We start from the raw sequence: 6,733 nt of genomic DNA on the forward strand, positions 1-6,733 counted from the left end.
AACCAGAATGAAGCTTTAACAGAGAGGGAAGCTGGCAAAAAAACAAGGTTTTAATCCCTGGCCTTGTCACATGACCAGATTTAAGTTTAATACTATAGGCTCTCTAAGTCACTGTTGAGCAGCTATATAACAGAACATCTGTTTGTACTTGCATGTATGCATCAGAAGTAGTTGATATTATCTTTGTATTTTGTGTGCTCGCTTTGGCAGCACATACACTAAAAATCTTTGTATTTTGTTTCTCTTGGATTTTTGTTTTGCCTATTGTAAACAAAACTGTTCTTTCAAGGCCTTTGCTGTATCAGTATTGCACATTAAGAAGTTCTGAATTAGGTGGGTCTCACCATGTAATGCTACTGTCTACAAGTATTCTACTGATGTACCTGAATGCCTGTGGCACTCACATTCACCCTCATAGCCATGTAATAAAGCTTGGGAAATTGCCCTTTTGGAAAAACTCTGTCAAAAATTGTGTGTGGTCAAAGGGAAGAAATGAATGTTCTGTGAACTGCCCTGAGACCTCCTGGTATAGGGAGGTATATAAATTCAATTAATAATAATAATAATAAATGACACGTTCATAGCTGGGGGGGATTATTGTTTTTACAAGCAGAGCAAATAACAATAGACCAGTACTGAAAGCCTGTGGATTACACCTCTCATACTGGATAATTTGTAAGCTAACTCTCAATAAGGATCTGTACTAGAAATATTGCATGCTATTATTGCTTTGTGCTTATTTGGTTTTTATTCATTTTATTAAAAATAATAATAACACAATAATAACCAAAAAATACTAAATTGTGTTTAGGTTTATGTTTTCCCATGATTCTCTGGGGGAAGCCGTGGCTGCCTAGGGGTCCTCCGTGGGCTTTAAACGTAGAGTGTGGATATCTGGAATGGATACCTGTCAGTTGAGGGTATTTGGGAAGATCTCAGAGGATCAGAAGAATCAGAGGATCAGAAGAGAGCTTTCCCAAAGATGGCTTTGCTTGATCATCTGATGGGAATAAGCAAGGCTTCAACCTTCTTGGTGTTGTATTCTCTCCTCAGGAAGCTGAGGCTTAGAAAAGGGCCTGTTTATCATCAAGGTAGTAGCACACATGTCATAAAAGCAACCAAAGAAGGCCTTTTCAGAGTGAGGCAGGGAGATGAATATGATTGCTTTACAAATATTTTAAAGTTCCCCAAAGGCTTTTGAAGGTGAATAAGGCTGTACAAAACATGAGTGGAAAGACACCATGGAAGTGCACCTATTGCATTTTGGTTACTTCCTTCTTCTGTGGATTAAATTTTGAAGGAACTGTTCTGCTTTTCAACAGAAATTTGATTTATCCAGTACTGATTGCGGAGTTCTTGTGTCCTTCTTGGAAGAGGGATGTGCACAACAGGGAGTGGGTGGCTCAGAGCCCAACAAATGCCTATTTTTCTTTTTTTAAAAATAGCAATGAGAATTGGATCAACTCTTTGGAGAATGGTGTCTCTGTGTGGTTTTTATTCACACTTTACAACGTTATGACTTCGTACTTTAAGAAACTCTTGCAGCTGGATGTTGGAAATTCTTGACCTCAGTCCACAGAAAGGTAGCTGTGTATTGAAATCAATGGGTCAAGTAAGGAATTTAGTTCATATGATTTCCACAGTGCTTAGGTACATCTAACTCACATATTTCTTGGATAAATTGTTCAGCTGAAAGCCACATTGGCCCAGCTTGAGAATGAGGGCTGGGTTAGTTTAGATAGATTTTATTTAGGATTTGCTCCAGAACTGTCATACAATAAAATGCCAGAGAGAGAGAGAGCGAGAGGAAGGTTAGAATTTCCCAGTGGAAATATTCTGCTTCCACCCAAAGGCTGATATTGCTAGAAGAAAATGCTGCTGCTCTGGGGGAAGAAGCTCTTCAAACCTCATGTGCTGCAGCAGCCAAAGGAAGTGCTATCAATACATAGTCATCACTTAAAACTGCCCAAGTATTGTGCAGTTTAAGCATAGCAAAGGTCTGACTCACATTCTTTTCCCTCTTGAGCATCTGCTTTTTAAAAAAGTATCTGTAAGAGATTTTGGCTTCCAACTGGAACAAATACGTATTAGCACAGCCAATCTCATGCTGTGGTTTACCTACTTTTAAACGGGACCGTGAATATTTATGTAGCCATGGGAGAACTAGCCAGGAACTCTGCAACCTGGAATGTGTGATGCAGTCTACTAGTGAAGAGGCTGAGCTGTAACCCAAGAAGACTTGACTTCAAAGCTCATTGCACCTGCCAGCTTCCAAATTGTTCCATAAGCAAGGACTGAAAAGAGTGCTTTCAATCAACACTCCACCCACACCTCCCCATTGGAAGACTTTGCAAGGTCCTTGCCTGGCAGGTGCTCCCTGACCCCAGATTCATGTTCCATCCTAGCCATGGGGTGGAGGCAAGGCAGGGATACCTGCATGCCGGGGGGCGGGGAGCACTGTTATTTAAGCACAAAAGTAAGATACTGTGTGTAATGAAGGCATGTTAAGCAAAAACGAGGTTTTATTAGAAGTGATGTGATAAAAGAGAGACCATTTTACATATGGGAACAATTTAATGCTGTGTATGTAAAAAAATGTTATTCCACAAATTTATATATCATGTGACTGTAAAAGAAAACAAACAAACCTTAAAGCAGTTTACAAAAAGAACAATAATCAGTTTACAAAAAGTATTTAAGTTCTAAGTTCTGTCAGATGAGTGGTCCCTGTAGGCCACTGTGATCCCCTCTTGTGACGTTTTGTCCTTGTGAAGCTGCACCAGCTGCTCCAAAACCAAATAAATAGAACATGTGTGGCATTTATGTGCTTATGTGTTGGTGACAGATGCTCTTAAGCCTGATTACTGTTTATCCAGCGTTTCAGTGAACAGCTTGGACAACTGATGGAGCTAAAGGGTTAAAACTATGTCCAAAGGAGCGAAATACCAGCAAGCCTTCAGTTAAACACTGACCACTAGAGGGAGAAGTGTTCTCCCCAAATAGGTTTTATAGTTACCGGTATTTGCCATTGTTTATGAGCACAGCAGGATGAATACTGGATGCAAATAGGGAAGGCATTTCTAAAAGACAAAGCTGTGCCAAAGTTAATGGCCTTTGGCTGCACCTCCGGCTTTCAGCTCCTCCCTGGTAGTCACAAATTAATATTGGTGCACTAATGTAAACCACAATCCAAGCAATATAGCAGCCTCTGGAGCTTGGGTGCTGCACTTAAAAACAACAGAAGCTCAACACGATTGGATTTTGGCCCTGCTTTTTGGACTTCTCCAAATGCATAACACAGCTTTGTGAAAATTGCATAGATCAATGCAAACATCAACAAATTTAGTGCAAAATAATGGAGTATACTTGTTATGTAAAGGCAAAGTTTTGTGCAAAGCAAGTTCTGCAACAGACAACTGGTCACAAATCTGTTGACCCAAGCAGTAAATGTACAACTTGCTAACTATTTGGGCCTAAGAAATAATATGCTGCAGAAAGCAACAGAAGTAATAGAAGATGGCTTTAAAATTATGTGAACCACCTTTCTTGGTCATTTCTGAGAGGTCACCTAAAGCTTCACAACTTGACCAATGCTAGGGCTGAAGTTTTTCTCAAATAAATGCTAACATCGCTGCTATTCTAAGGAATCCTTTTTCAGCCAGCCTATATGTTCCTAACAAAATGGAGAAAGAAGATGAAGGTCCATTTCTGTTTTATGTCTAGTATCACAGTTTGGTTTCCAGAGGTTTTTCCTCCATTTGGATGGAAAGCTTCATAGCAGGTCCGTATTGTCCCCTTGCCCTGACTTCAGGCAAGATCTCCACAATGCTGCTGCCATCATGCAGACTCCACCTCAGTGTGATACTGGTGCCTCCCCTTGCCCCAGTATTCTAACTCCAGACCAATAGCGCATGGAGCACAGACATGTTAGCAGGTCCCATAACATCATTCTAGCCTGGGAAGCTTCCAAAAATCGATAAATGTATGGGTGGACAAAAACATGCCCATCTGGGTGGATTTTGACATTTTAAAGGAAATGTCCAGGGTTTTGAGGGGGGTGGGGGTGGTTGGGCTGGGGCTGCTCTGCACGCCACAGCTGCTGCCAGCCCGAGTCAGGGAAAGAGGCGCATGGGGGCAGCAGCCCCGCCCACCCACAGGCCTCTTTCCCTGGTTTGGCCTTTCCTGTTTTTTTGCTCTTCAAGATATGACAACCCTATTCTACTGTCATGCATGAACAACAATCTTACTTTCATTATAAAATGTAGTAGAATACATGTCAAGTCAGCTCAATCTTATCTATGTTTACCAAACACACTGGCTTGCCCCCGTGACTGAGGAGGCAGGTGCCGCGCAACATGCACATGCTGTGTGCACACATTGTGCAACTTGCTGATGTCATGCGAGCATGCTGCCTGATATGCACGCACTGTACGCGCATGCTGCGCAATGTGCTGAAGTCACTTGCACACAATGTGCTGACATGTCATGCACATGCCATGCAGTTTGAGCACATGACACAAGCTTGCTGCGCAGCTTGTGAAAGTGATGTGAGCACAGCATGAGCACAGTTGCCACAGAATTTTGAGGGGGCCTGGTCTATTCCTTGAAACTTTTGGGGCACTCTCGCCCCCCCCCCATGGGACCTCTGATGTGGGTGCCACTGAGTTCAATGGGACTTATTCCAAAGTAATTGTGGCCTTTGTCTTTTAATGCGTGCATATTGAATTTAGTGGTATTTACATCTGTGTAAACCTGCATGGGCTTGGGCTAAACAGTTGCACTGCTAAGCATACTGTTATGAGTTTGTGGGCGCCAGACACTCATAATTCCTGGATTTAGTAAGTGTTAAAGTTTAATCAATGCTTGGAGAGTTAAACTAGAAGTCAGGCTCTTAATAGTAGGGTGGAGCCAGCAGTCCCTCCCAAAGTGCTGGCTCCACCCCCTCTGGTAGCCAATCAGAGAGAGGCTCTAGCCCTCTGGTGGAATTCTGATGTACTGCATCACCAGACTCTGGTCTGGCTTGGCTGTCCATCACAATAGACCATTAACAGAGAACAAAGACAGGGAGATGGGCTCTGAGCAACGCAGAGCCTCTGCTGGCCAGCAGATGGGAGGAACTCCTCTCCGGACTATGAGAGAGACAAAGCAGAGTGGAGAGTTTAGGATTGCGGCTGGGGATGATAAAGGCTGGAAGAAAACAGATTCAGCCTGTAAAACGCAGCAAGCTGAAGAAAGGCCGAGCCATGGCTGGTGTCTTTCTGAAGCCAATGCTGTGGCTATGGGAGAAGCAAGACTCTCTTGGAGTGTCAATGCTGTGAGCCCCTCCATTATAGACTCAGGTTGTATATATGAGTAAATAAACCATATGTCATAAAGACACCACATTCTCCGCTGGGCCTCATTTCCAATGAAAACATGAAATGTACCTGGAGCCCTAGAATCTGACACCGCCCACAGATTGTGGTGATGTGCAACAAAACATGGTAGTGTGTTTCATTGTTACTGGCAGCCATCTTCTCAGTAAATGAATGTACCAATACCAGAGAGAATAACTTTTTGTCCTTGCAAAATATAGCTCAGAAATAACATTCCTGGGGAGAAACAGCATATACTTTAGATAGTGCTGAATCCCAAGTGATTAGCTTTTAATTATTATGGTGTAAATTACTTAACAAGTTGGTACTTTTCATGGTAACTGTTATCACATGACATTTACAGAGCTCTCTCTGAATTTCACAGTCACTGTGGCAGCTGCATAATTACAGATCTTACACAAAATGGGTATTGTGCCAAGGATCTAACACCCCTTTTGGGGGTGGGGTGGGGGCTTAATAGCTAGAACAAGAGCTTGGGGATTTAGATAAGAACCACCAAACTGAGCCAGATCTCTGAACCAGATAACTCTGATTGTTATAGGAGTTTTGCATACACCCACACCCATTATATTTCTAAAATTGAAAATCCAGACACAAAAGTTGTTGAGCTCTTCTTTGCTTGGGGGGGGGGGCAAAGTTTCCACCCGGATGCTGCTTATGGACTCAAAGGAAACTTATGTAGCACATTTCAATTATGAAGTGATTGGTCCATTTATTATTCAGCCTCATGGTCCCAGACTCTAGAGTTTTATACACCAAGCATAAAGCTCCTTCTCTAGTGTACTATACTTGTGATGGTGAAGCCTCAGGCTCTGACTGATTGGCTGACCTGTGTGAAGGCACAGAATTCTGTTAGAATATTTGCTGTCCTGATTCTGCAGTGGGATGGAAATACATGAGCTCACTCAAGCTACAAGGACAATAGGAAAAATTCCAGGTGCTGCAGAGGCACAAAGCTAAGGTGTGAGAGACTACTATGTGCAAGTTGTGCATTTCTTCTGATTCTACAGAATTTGTTGGTAATTTGTTGATGAAGCTGCATGCACCTCACTACTTATTTGCTTCCTTCCTTGTTAATTTCATCAGATCAAGAGGAGTTGAATAGCCAATTCCCGGAAGTGGGTGGGTGGGGGAATCTTGTGCCTTCAAGTAAATTATTTTTGAAACATGAAGATTGTTTCAACTTTCAACCAGCTTCAAATTCCACTTCCTTGCCCCTCTTTTTGAAGTGGTGTTTGAGTAGATAATGGCCTCTCAACTCCAAACACTCTTGGATGACACAGGATATCCGGATTCATTTCAATCTGGCTTCAGGTATGGTTTTGGCATTGGAACACTATCATTTTGATGAAGAACTT

Source organism: Podarcis muralis, chromosome 3 (assembly GCF_964188315.1).
Source record: "Podarcis muralis chromosome 3, rPodMur119.hap1.1, whole genome shotgun sequence".
Taxonomy (NCBI): domain Eukaryota; kingdom Metazoa; phylum Chordata; class Lepidosauria; order Squamata; family Lacertidae; genus Podarcis; species Podarcis muralis.